Here is a 13,947-nt window from a genome sequence, read left to right as displayed (position 1 = left end):
AAATTATTTCCCAACTTTTCTCGTTTCTCCTAATCTTGGTTGTACTAGTTTTATCTGTGCAAAAATGCTTTAATTTAATGGAATCAAAATTACCCCTTTTGTATTATATTATATTCTCTATCTCTTGTTTGATCATTAACTCCTCCCCTCTCCCTAGATATAAAAGATATTCTATTCTTTGCTCTTCCAACTGGGTTATAGTATCAACTCTTTATGTCTAATGACTATATTCTTTTTTGGTCTTATCTTGACATAGGAAATAAGCCTAGGTTCTGCATACTAATTTACCATTTTCCCATCCCATTTTGGCAAATAATGAGTTTTTTTCCAGAAATTGGAGTCTTTGGGTTTATCAAAAGGTTGAATACTATAAGTAATTTAGTACAGCTTCTTTTGTACCTAATATATTTCACTGATCTACCATTCTATTTCTTAATCAGTAGCAGAGAGTCCTGATGTCTGTCACTTTATAATATTGTTTTAGAACTGGTATGGCTTATAAGGTTACAAGTAATTCTCCAATTGATAGATGATCAAATGATATGAATAGATAGTTTTCAAATGAAGAAATTAAAGCTATATATAATCATAGGGGAAAATGTTCTGGGGCAGCTAGGTGGTGCAGTGGATAGAGCACTGCCTCTGGAGTCCAGAGTACCTGAGTTTAAATCTGGCCTCAGACACTTAATAATTACCTAGCTGTGTGGCCTTGGGCAAGTCACGTAACCCCATTGACTTGCAAAAAAACCTAAAAATATGTTCCAAATCATTATTGATTAGAAAAGTGCAAATTAAAAAAAATGAGGTATTACCTCACATCTATCAGATTGACCAAGATAAGAAAAAAAGGGAAATGATCAGTGTTGGAGAGGCTATGGGATGATTGGGACATCGATGTTTTGCTGGTGGAGTTGTGGATGAATCTAACCATTCTGGAAATCAATAAGGATCTCTGCCCAAAGATGAATAAAACTGTTCATACCCTTTGACCCAGCAATTCCAATTCTCAGTCTATATCCAGAAGAAATTATAAAAAATTAGGAAAAGTCCTACATGTTCTAAAATATTCATAGCAGCTGCTTTTGTACTGGCAAAGAATTGGAAATTGAGAGGATGTCCATCAATTGGCGAATGGCCAAATACATTATGGTACATGAATACTATAGAATATTATTGTTCTATAAGGAACCATAAATGGTTGGACTGTAGAGAAGCATTGAATGACTTATAGAACCAAGAGAACAATGTACACATTAACAACATCTTTGTGAGTTGATCAACCTTGATGGAAGCAGCTCCTCTCAGCAGTTCAAAGATATGGGGCAACCATATTTGACCAGTTATGGAAAATGTTATCCCCATCTAGAAGAAGAAAAATAAAATAAAACAAGACAAATAAAAAAGAAAAACCAACCCTTAAGAATATGATGAACATTTTATAAAAAGTTATTTCTTATGAATCTCTTTCCCTTAATCCTAATTCCTCATACTGAAAATGACTAATATGTAAACGTGTTTATCCAAAATATGTATGTGCAGTGCCAACCTGACTGTTCATTGCTGAGGAGAAAGGCATGGGAAGGGAGGATGGAAGAAAATTTTGTAACTTAAAAATATGCACGTGCATATGGATGAAAATAAATAAATTCTAAGATTTGTTACGGCTAAGTCATCTTCCTTTGCAGTTTTTTTCTTTAGTTTACTTGATATTCCTGATTGGTTGTTCCTTCAAATGAATTTTGTTATGATTTTTTTTGCTCCATAAAATCATTTTTAGTAGTCTTATTGGTATGATATTGAATAAGTAACTTTATTGTCATTTTTATTATATTTTCTCAGCCTAGCCACTAGCAATTGATATTGTCCAATTATTAAGATCTGACTTATTAAATGTATCTTCTAATTGCGTTCCTACAAATTCTGCTTTTTGTTTTGGGAGGTAAATTCTAAGTATTTTATATTGTGTACAGTTACTTTAAATGAAATTTCTTATTCTATGTCTTGCTCTTGGACTTTATGTGTTTTTTTTAATCCTGTTATTTTGCTAAAGTTGTTAATTCTTGCAAATAATTTTTAATTGATGTTTTAGGATTATCTAAGGATATAATATCATTTGTAAGCAGAGTTTATTTCATCATTGCCTATTCTAATTCTTTCAATTTATATTTCTTCTCTTTTATTGCTAAAGTTAATATATATATATATATATATAATGCAATATTGAATAATAGTGGTGATAATGGGAATCCTTGTTTCTTTCACCCCTGATATTATTGGGAATGTTTTTAGTTTATCCTCGATTCATAAATTGATTGCTGAAGGTTTTGGTTAGATACTACTTATTTTAAGGAAAACTCCATTTATTCCTATGTCCTCTTGCATTTTTAAGAGAAATGGATGCTGTATCCATTTAGAGTCTTGAGTAACACTGTTTCTGAGGGAAGCCCTGGAGAGTTTAAAGAATTTCTTGACTTCTCTCTACATCTTGCATCTGTTCCCCAACTTCTCCAAGAAAATTTATCTCATAGAGTCCTCATTTCTCAAAATTGTAGGGAACTGAATCTAATTAAAAAAAATAAAAATTAATTATTGTTGATATATACTGCTTATCATTATAAGGAAAACTCCATTTTTTCCTATGATCTCTAATGTTATTAAAAGGAATGAATGCTATATTTTTAAAAAGGCTTTTTCATCATCCACTGAGATAATCAAATGATTTTTGTTATTTTTGTTATTAATATGGTCAATTATGTTGATTTTTTCCCTAATACTGAGACATTCCTTTCTAGCAAGTTTAAATCCTTGATGATGATAGTGTATTATCCTAGTAATAACTTGCTATGTTCCCTTTACCAAAATGTTGTTTAATTTTTTGCATCAATATTCACTAGGGAAATTGGTTTATAATTTTTGTTTTCTCTTTTGGCTCTTCTTAGTTTAGGTATCAGCACCATATTTGTATCATAAAAAGTATTTGGCAGAATCCTTCACCTATTTTTAAAAATTGTTTATAAAGAATTAGAATTAAGTGCTCCTTGAATGTTTGGTAGAATTCACTTGTAAATCCATCTGACCATGGAGATTTTTTCTTTGGGAATTCATATGGTTTCTGCAATTTCTTTTTCTGAAATGGAATTTTCAAGTATTTTATTTCCTCTTCTTTTTTAAGAAAGATTTTATTTGAGTCTTACAATTTTCCCATATTCTTGCTTCTCACCCCCCACCTCCCACATTAGGCAGTCTGTTAGTCTATACATTGTTTCCATGGTATACATTGATCTAAGTAGAATATGATGATGAGAGAGAAATCATATCCTCAAAGAAGAAAAGTAAAGTGTAAGAGATAGCAAAATTACATAAGGCAATTTTCAGCTGAGGAAATCAAAGCAATCTATAGACATATGAAAAATTTCTCCAAATCATTAATTATTAGAGAAATGCAAATTAATGCATCTCTGAGATACCATCTCATACCTCTCAGACTGGCCAATATGACTAGAAAGGACAGTGATCAAAGTTGGAAAGGATGTAGGAAATCTGGGATGCTAATACATTGTTTGTGGAGCTGTGGCATCCAGACTTTCTGAAGAGCAATTTGGGATTATGCCCAAAGGGCAACAAAAATGTGTATACCCTTTGACCCAGCAATACCACTACTGGATCAATACCATGAAGAGATTATGAAAAAGGGTAAAAACATCAATTGTATAAAAATATTTATAGCAGCCCTGTTTGTGGTGGCAAAGAATTGGAAATTAAATGAATGTCCTTCAATTGGGGAATGGCTTAACAAACTGTGGTATTTGTATGTCATTGAACACTACTGTTCTATTAGAAACCAGGAGGGGATGGGAATTCAGGGAAGTGCATGAACTGATGCTGAGCAAGATGAGAAGAACCAGAAAAACATTGTACATCCTAACAGCAACATGGGAGTCATGATCAACCTGGATGGACTTCCTCATCCCCTCAGTGCAACTACCATGGACAATTTTGAGCTATCTGCAATGGAGAATACCATCTGTATCCAGAGAAAGAATTATGGACTTTGAACAAAGAACAAAGTCTATTACTGTCAAATTAGGAAAAAAACATCATTATATTATTATTATAATTTTATTATCTCATACTTTATTTTTCTTCCTTAAAGATATGATTTCTCTGTCATCACATTCAATTGAGATCAATGTATAACATGGAACCAATGTAAAGACTAACATAATGTCTTCTGTGGGGAGTGAGGGGAGGTAGAAAAAATGGGGGGAAAGTTTTTAAATTCAAAAATAAATAAAATCTTTCTTTAAAAAAAAAGAATAGATTTAGAACTCTAAACAAAAAGAAAGAAAGAAGAAAACCAAACTAATATTATCAAAAAGGAAGGAGGGGATTCACACCAATGAGGAAGAAATCAAAGTAATAATTCAGAGATATTTTACCCAACTGTATGCCAACAAATCTGACAATAGAAATATATGAATATTTAGAAAACTATAAGCTGGACTTCCAGCCAAGATGGTGGAGAAAAGATAGACACTGTGCTAAGTGCTCCTGCTTCTCCTCAGAAATGACATGAAAGAAACCTCTTAACAGAAATTCTATCAACAAAACCCAGCTAAGAGAAGGTCTATCTTAGGGGACCATGAGTGAACTGGGAATACAGAGCAGAGGGTGAACACAGGGACAGCAATAGGGTGAAGCCAGAGGACTGGCCTTAGCCACAGAGCTTTTGGTGAGTGGTGGGTCCAATGACCAACTTTAGTGGCAGAATCTTTGGCCAGGGAAGAGAGAAGGTCTTGTGAGTCCCAGTCAATGGGAAAGTGAGACCCTGTACAGAGAGCTGCAGGGTAAGCCTAAAAAATGACAAGTGGGAGCAGGACTTGAGCTCCATCCTTGTTGCAAAGCATTCTTCCCAGAATGAACAGCCACCCCCCCCCATCCCCTCAGGCTCAGGTGTGGGCAACAGAGTTCACTCAGTGGAAAGGTAAATTAACTCCCTCCACCAGGGCCCAGCCTATTGTTCAAGGTCAACTCAGATCCTGCTGCCCCTCCTCACTCCCTCCTCAATCCCTCCAGGATTAGGGAGAGGGCTTTAAACATTTCAGAGAAAGCAAGCAGCACCTCCTACTGGCCAGCTCACTTGGAATTACTAAATCAAATGAACAAAGTCTCTAGAGTTTTCAAAAGCAAATCTCTGAGTGTCAGTCCTCCCCCAACACAAGATCTTAGAAAAATGGAGAAAGGCCAGTAGAATGGTGGGGAGGGGGAATGGAGAAATATTTAGAAGAAACAGATTCTAACCCAGAGAGATCTAGCACTTTTGAGAATAATATGAATTAGTCTCTGGCCCAGAAAGAGTTTCTTGAGGAAATCGAATCAGTTTAAAAATCAGTTGGAAAAACTGGGAAAAGAAACTCAAGAGAAAATTAACATTTTGCAAGAGAAAATAAACATCTTGCAACAAGAAAGCAAATCCTTGGAAAATACAATTGGACAAATGCAAAAAGAAAATTTTCTCAAAACTACACTTGGGCAAAAAGGCAAACTCCTTCAAAAATAGAATTGATCTATTAGAAAAGGAGGTGCAAAAGTTTGAAGAAGAAAATTCTTCTTTAAAAAGAACAATAGAATTTTAGGAAACTAATGACTTCATGAGACAACAAGATTCTGTTAAAATCAAAGATCAAAAAAAAAGAAAATATTAAATAACTCATTAGCAAACCCACTGACCTCAAGAATAGATTGAAGAGGCATAACCTGAAAATTACAGGTCTTCCTGAAATCCTACTTGATCATAATTTATTATCTTAGTGATAACTTGCTGTTTTGCTAAGATTTTATTTAAGATTTTTTAATCTATATTCATCAAGGAGATAGGTCTATAATGTTCTTTCTCTGTTTTAACTCTTCCTGTTTTAGGTATCAGAACCATATTGGTGTCATAGAAAGAGTTAGGCAGAGTTCCATCTTCATCTATTTTCCCAAAGAGGTTATATAGAATTGGAACCAATTGTTCCTTAAATGTTTGCTAGAATTCGCTTGTATATTCATCTGACCCTGGAAATTTTTTCTTAGTGAGTTCAATAATGGCTTAATGAATTTTTTTCTGAGATAGGGTCATTTAGGTTTTTAATATCCTCTTCATTTAATCTGGGCAACTTGTATTGTTGTAAATATTCATCCATTTCATTTAGAATGTCAAATTTATTGGCATAGAGTTGGGCAAAATAATTCCAAATTATTACTTTAATTTCTTTCTCCTTGGTGGTGAGTTCACCTTTTCCATTTATGATACTAGCAAATTGGTTTTCTTCCTTTTTAAAAATCAAATTGAACAGTGGTTTATCAATTTTATTGGTTTTTCATAAAACCAGCTCTTGGTTTTATTTATTAGTTCAATAGTTTTCTTACTTTTTATTTTATCAATTTCTCCTTTAATTTTTATGTTTTACTAATTTTGTATTTAATCGGGGGGTTTTTAATTTGTTATTTCTTTAACTGTTTTAGTTGCATATTTATTTCATTGATTTCTTCTTTCTCTAATTTATTCATGTAAGCATTTAAAGTTATAATATATCCCCTGACAGTCACCTTGAGAGTATCACATAGGTTTTGGTATGTTGTATATTTACTGTCATTATCTACGATGAAATAGTTAATTCTTTCTACAATTTGTTGACTGATCCACTCATTATTTAAAATGAGGTTATTTAGTTTCCAATTAATTCTGGGTCTATAATTCCCTGGCCCAGTATTGCATATGATTTTTATTGCATTATGATCTGAGAAAGATGTATACACTATTTCTGCCATTCTGCAATTGATCATTAGGGTTTTTTGACCTAGTACATGGTCAACTTTTGTGTAAGTGCCATGTACTGCAGAAAAGAAGTATATTCCTTTCTATCCCCATTCAATTTCCTCCATAAACCTATCATATCTAGGTTTTTTAACAATCTATTTACTTCCTTAACTTCCTTCTTGTTTATTTTATGATCTGATTTATCTAAATCTGAGAGCGAGAGGTTGAGGTCTTTCACTAGTAGAGTTTTCCTGTCTATGCCTTTCTGTAGCTCTTTCAGCTTCTCTAAGAATTTGGATGCTATCCCATTGGGTGCATACATATTTACTATGGAAATTGCATTATGGCCTATGGCACCTTTTAGGAGAATATAGTTTCCTTCCTTATCTCTTTTAACATTATCTATTTTTGCAGCTGCTTTGTCTGAGATAAGGGTTACTAGCCCTGCTTTTTTTCACTTCAGCTGAAGCAAAATATATTTTCCTCCAACCTTTTACCTTTACTCTATGTGTATTTCTCTGCTTCAAATGAGTTTCTTATAAGGAGAAAATTGTAGGATTTTGTTTTTTAATCCATGCTGCTATCCTTTTATGTTTTAAGGGAGAGTTCACGACATTCACATTCAAAGTTATCATTACTAACTCTTTATTGCCCTCCATGCTTTCTTCCTTCTGTTTGTATTTTCCCCTTTTATCCACATTCCCCAGTGTTTTGTTTCTGAATACCTACACCTTCAGTGTGTTTGCCTTCTTATGTCAAACCCCTCCCCCTTTTTCCCCTTTCCATTTTCCCCTTCTTTCCTTCCTTCTGTTAGTTTCCCTTTTTTTCACCCTCCCCATCCTGCACTCCCTGTTTTAATGCTTGAAAGGTAAGATAAGTTTCTTAACTTGATTAAGTGTGTCTAAATTAACTTTATGCCCAACCTGATGAGATGATGATTCAGGTGGTTTTCACCTCCTCCCTTCTTCCCCTAAATTACAATACATTTTTTTACCTCTTGACTTGATGAGATTTACCCCATTCAGTGTCCCTCCAACCTCCCTTCTCCTTACTGCCCCTCTTTTTAAGGATGTATTGCTTTTAAATCATTATATCTGAGTCACAGAAAAGTTATGAGTGTCCATCACTTCTGGTTTTGTATATTCTCTCTAATAGAGTTACAATTCTCAAGAATTGTGAAAATCTTTCTCCCCAGTAGGTATTTAGCCAGTTTCATCTTACTGTATAGCAGTTTTTTTTTTTAACTTTTCATATGTCTCTTGAGCCTCCTTTTTAATCTCCAAATTTTCTATTTAGCTCTGGTCTTTTCATCAGTAAATGTTGAAAGTGTTCCATTTTGTTAAATGTCCATTTTTTCCCCCTGGAAGAGAAGGCTCAATTTTGCTGGGTAGTGGATTCTTGGCTGCATTCCAACTCCCTTGATCTTCAGAATATCTCATTCCAGGCCCTTCATTCCCTCTTAAAGTTGCTGTGGCCAGGTCCTGCATAATCCTCTGGCTCCTTGGTATTTAAATTTTTTCTTTCTGGTTGCTTGTAGGATTTTTTCTTTTATCCTAATAGTCCTTGAATTTGGCCACAACATTCCTTGGTGTTTCATTTTAGGATCTCTTTCTGGAGGGGAGCAATGTATTCTTTCAATAGCTATTTTGCCCTCTGGTTCCATGATACCAGGGCAATTTTCCATCACTAAATCCAGTAATATTAAGTCCAGTCTTTTTTTCTCTTTAATGTTTTTAGGAAGACCCATAATTCTCAGATTCTCCCTTCTTGACCTGTTCTTGAGGTCAGTGGTTTTGCTGATGAGGTATTTTACATTTTTTTCTATTTTTTCTGTCTTTTGGTTTTGTTTAACACAATCTTGTAGTCACATGAATTCATTAGTTTCCACTAGTTCCATTCTTTTTTTAGAGAAGAAATGTTTTCTTCATTTATCTTTTGCAACTCCTTTTCCATTTGGTCCATTCTATTTTTGAAGGACATGTCTATTTGCCAAAATGTAGTTTTGAGAGAATCATTTCCTTTTTGCATTTGCTCAATTGAGGATTTTAGACAATCATTTTCATTTTTATTTGCCCAATTGAAGATTGGAGAGTTATTCTCATTTTGTATTTTTCCAATTGTATTTTCGAAGGATTAACTTTCTTGTCGCATGATGTTAATTTTCTCTTGCAATGTGTTAATTTTCCCCTGAATTTCTTTTTCCAATTTTTCCAATTGATTTTTAAACTCCTTCCTGATTTCTTCAATGAAGTCTTTCTGGGCTGGAGAACAATTCATATTCTCCTCAGCAATGTGAGATCTCTCTGGGTTATACTCTGTCTCTTCTAAGTATTTCTCCATAGGCCCCCCTTTTCTCTGGCCTTTTTTCATCTTGTGTTGGGGGATGGGGAGCTGGGTTTTAGAGGTTTGCTTTTGAAGATTCTAGAGACTTTGTTCACTTGGTTTAATAATTCCAAGGGCCAGCCAGTAGGAGTGCTGGTTGTTTTTTCTGGAGTGAGGTCCTCAGCAACAGGGTCTAAGTTGACCTTAAACACTGGGCTAGGCCCTGGGGGGGAGGGAGTTAATCTCTTTCTTTTGAGTGAACTCTGTTGTTGCCCTGAGCAGGGGTGGGGTATTGTTTATTGTTTGTTCTGGGCAAAGGGCCCTGGTGAAAGTATTGTAGCTCAGGTTCCTGGCCCATCTGGTTCTCCAAGTGTGTTCTGAGACTCTGTGCTAGAACTCACTCTCCAATTGCTTCTCTCCCCCTGGCCAAAGACTCCGCATCTAAAGTTGGATCTCATACCTGACACTCACCGAAGTCTCTATGACTGAGGCTGACCCTCTAGCTTCCCCCAGCTGCCATCCCTGTGATGATCCTCTGCTCTCATCTTCTGATTTGCCCATGGTCCCCTGAGACAGACCTTCTTGGTAGGTGTTCTTTTTCTAGCTTTTCTTTCTGAGTTTTGTTGATCAAATTTCTGCTAAGAAGTTTTGCTCATGTTATTTCTGAGGGGGAAGAGAGAGCACCTATTACAGTGCCTGTCTTCTCTCTGCCATCTTGCTAAATCTATTCATTTTTCCTTCTTTCTTTTTTAAAATCAGTTTAATCAAAGTTTTTTCTATTTTTTGTTTTTTTAATAAAACCAATTCTTAGCTTTATTATTTTCTTACTTTCAATTTTACTAATTTCTCCTTTGATTTTCAGAATTTCTAATAGATTATTTAATTGGGAATTTTAAATATTTTTCCTAAATTTTCTAACAATTAATTCTTTCTTTATCTTATTCATATACATGATCAGATACAATTTTTTTTTCCTGAAAATTGCTTTGATTGTATCCCATAAGTTTTGTTGCAATGTCTCATCATTGTCATTGTCTTGGATAAAATTATTGAATATTTTTATCATCAACTAAGTATTTAAAATCAGGTTTTTTAGTTTGCAAATAAATATTTACTTTATCTTTTCATGACCTTCCTTAAGTGTAATAATTTCATCATGATCTGAAAAAAAGATGCATTTAATATTTTTTCTTTCTGCATTTGACTGTAAGGATTTTCCTGCTCTAATGTATGATCAATTATGGTATAAGAGCCATATACTTCAGAGAAAAAGGTTTATTCCTTTCAATCTCCATTTAATTTTCTCCAGATGTCTTTAATATCTAAATTTTATAAAATAATGTTCATCTTAACTTTTTTGTTTATTTTGTTTATCTAATTCTGAGATACAAAAGTTGAGTTCCCCCACTATTATAATTTTGTTGTCTATGCTTCCATCTAATTGGTTTAACTTCTCCTCTAAGAATCTGAATGCTATACCACTTGATACATGGATCTTTAATATTGATATTATTTCTTTGCTTATGGCACTCTTATTTTTTGATTTTTGCAAGGCAAGTGGGGTTAAGTGGCTTGTGCAAGGCCACACAGCTATGTAATTATCAAGTGTCTGAGACCAGATTTGAATGCAGGTACTCCTGACTCCAGGGCCTGTACTTTATCCACTGTACCACCTAGCCGCCCCCACTTGTGGTACTTTTTAGGAGGATGTTGGTTCTTTATCCTTGAAATGACTTTATATTTAGAGAATCCAATAAAATCAACTACATTACAACTTGAAACAATTAACAATTTTATCTAAGTATCAGGATATAAAATAAACTGACACTAATCATCAGCATTTCTATATATAAGCAATAGAGGTAGAATGAGAAATTCCATTTAGAGGAATTGTAGACAACATAAAATACTCAGGAATCTACTTCCAAGGACATATTGTCAAACTGTATGAAAACAGTTACAAAATATTTTTCACAAAAATGAATTTAGATCTAAACAATTGGAAAAATATCAATTGCTTATGGCTAAATGGCAATTCTACCCAAATTAAATTATTTATTCAGTGCTAAACCTATGAAACTACCAAAAACTATTTTACAGAGCTAGAAAAAATAGTATCAAAATTCATCTGGAGCTTTTCATGAATATCAAGAGTTAATAAAAAATGCAAATGAAGGTAACTTAACTGTACTAGATGCAAAACTATATTATACATTTGCAGTCATCAAAACTGACTGGTACTAGCTAAGAAATGGAGAAATGGCTGTGTATTATATTAAGTTCAAAAGAAGCAATAATAAATAATTATAGTAATCTGCTGTTTGATAAACCCAAAGACACAAATTACTGTGATAAGAACTCACTATTTGACAACAATTGCTGGAAAAACTCAACAATAATATGTCCAAAAACTAGGCATAGACCCACATCTTAGTATATACCAAAATGAGGGTGAAATTGGTATAAGATTTTATAGAAATGAAGATACCATAGACCAGTTAGGAGAAGAAATGGTCTATCTGTCAGATCTATGGAATGTGCAGAAGTCTGTGATCAAACAAGAGACAAAGAATATTAAAATAGAAAAAATGGATGATTTCAACTATGTTAAATTAAAAAATGTTTTGCACAAATAAATTCAATGCAGTCAAGATTTTAAGGAATGTAGAAATCTGGAAAACAATTTTTACAGATAAAAGACTTATTTCTAAAAAAATAAAGAACTTAGTTAAATGTTTAAGATTACAAGTCATTTTCCAATTAATAAATAGTCAAAGAATATGAAAGAACAGTTTTCAAATGGAAAATTTAGTTATTTATAGCTATATGAAAAATGCTTCATTTCATTTTCATTTAGACAAATGCAAATTAAAACATTTGTGAGAAATCACACAACTTCTATCAGATTGGCTAAGATGACAAGAAAGGAAAATGATTGATGTTGGGAGAGAATGTTGGGAAACTGGGACACTAATGTACTGTTGGTAGAGTTATGAACTGATCCAACTATTCTGGAGAGAAATTTTGAACAATGCTAAAAGGTCAATAAAACTGTACATGACTTTTATACAGCAGTACCTCTACTAGATCTAAAACAAATAAACAAACAAAGTCAAAACAAATACTTTTATCTTACTCATTAAAATTTGAATAGTTCCCAGAACAGAGAAGATGAGAGTTCTACTGTGTTCTACTCTTTGGGTCAGAGTAAAGTATTGCAATCAAATATCAGTGCCATATTTTAGGGAGAACATTCAAAAACCAAGTGGTATTCAGAGTATTTCAACTAGATTGTTGAAAAGCTTCTAAAGACATGCTGAAAAACTGAAGATGTTTATAATAAAAAAGTGAATACTGGCTGGGAAATGATAGGTTCCTTCTAATATATAAAGAACTGTCATGTTGATATATTTTGTTATCCTCAAGAAGGTAAAACATAGAGAAATAGATACAAAGTTCATGGAAATTAATTTATATATGTTGTTGATGATATTGATGAAGATAATGATGATAAACTTTCTAGTATTTAAAATTATTCCAAAGAAGGGATTACTAGGGAACCAATTGGATCCACTTCATTAGAAGTTGTGAAGCAAAAAATAAAGGACCTTTGATTCAGGCAGCCAGTTAATAAATATTTATTAAATATTTACAAACACTATGGTTAAGTAGTAAGGATATAAAAAGGGAAAAGACACTTCCACCCTATGGGAACTCACAAGTCACTGAACAAAACAAAATGCAGGGTGGCTAGGTGGTGCAGTGGATAGAGCACTGGTCCTGGAGTCAGGAGTACCTGAGTTCAAATCCGGCCTCAGACACTTAATAATAATTACCTTGCTGTGTGGCCTTGGGCAAGTCACTTAACTCCATTGCCTTGCAAAAAAAATCCCATGCAAACAACTACAAAATAATAATGCAGCATGAATTGGATAGATATGTAATAGAGTTAAGATACTAGCATCAAAGGGGAATTTTTCCTTCTTCTAGTAGAAGTTTACAATTTAATTAGTTTTTGAAGGAGGTCAGGGAGGCCAGGAGCTGGTGATGAGGGATGAGAAAATCCCATACATGGGGAACAACTACTAAAAATGTCCAAAATTGGAGTATTATATGCAGAAAAACAGAAAGGAAGGTAGTGTTATAGGTTTCCAGTATATAGAGACAATAAGGTAATAGAAGAATGTAAATCAAGGAGGGCACCAGAATGTAATGACTTTGGAATGCCAAATGGAGTATTGTTGCCTATGATTTTGGAGGAGAGAAGGAGCCACTGGAGTTTATTTTTTTAATTAAAAATGAGTTTATATAGTAAGTTCTATCATTTAGAAAGATTAATATGACAATTGAGTAACAAATGGATCAGAGTGGGAAGAAACAGGCAAATCAATCTGGAAGCTATAGTTCTAGTCCAGGAATACAGTAAAATGCAGATATCAGAGGAGACTTACTGAGATATTTCAAAGGAAATATCATAGGTACTTGACAAAAGTTTGGATATGACTTTGTTGCAAAGAATAATTGTTTTTTTCCTTGGCCTACATTATGGCTCAAGTCCTTTTAAACTTTAAGACTGTGGTTTTGTTAAAAAAAAAACAACAAAACTTTGTCAACTTTCAACTTTGAGAGATGAAGTCTTAGGTAGTATCAAATATTCTAAGGTCTTCCACTATTCATAATATAAATGTAGGCAAGTGGTCTAAATCTAAGTACTGTTTTTTCACTTGTAAAATGAATTATGTACCTCAATGTTTGTTTTAAATTTTTTGTAACCTGAAATCTATGTTCTCTAGTTCTAAATAGACCCTAGGACATAATAAAAA

Source organism: Macrotis lagotis, chromosome 1 (assembly GCF_037893015.1).
Source record: "Macrotis lagotis isolate mMagLag1 chromosome 1, bilby.v1.9.chrom.fasta, whole genome shotgun sequence".
NCBI lineage: Eukaryota > Metazoa > Chordata > Mammalia > Peramelemorphia > Peramelidae > Macrotis > Macrotis lagotis.
Note: the sequence above shows the minus strand (reverse complement) of the source record.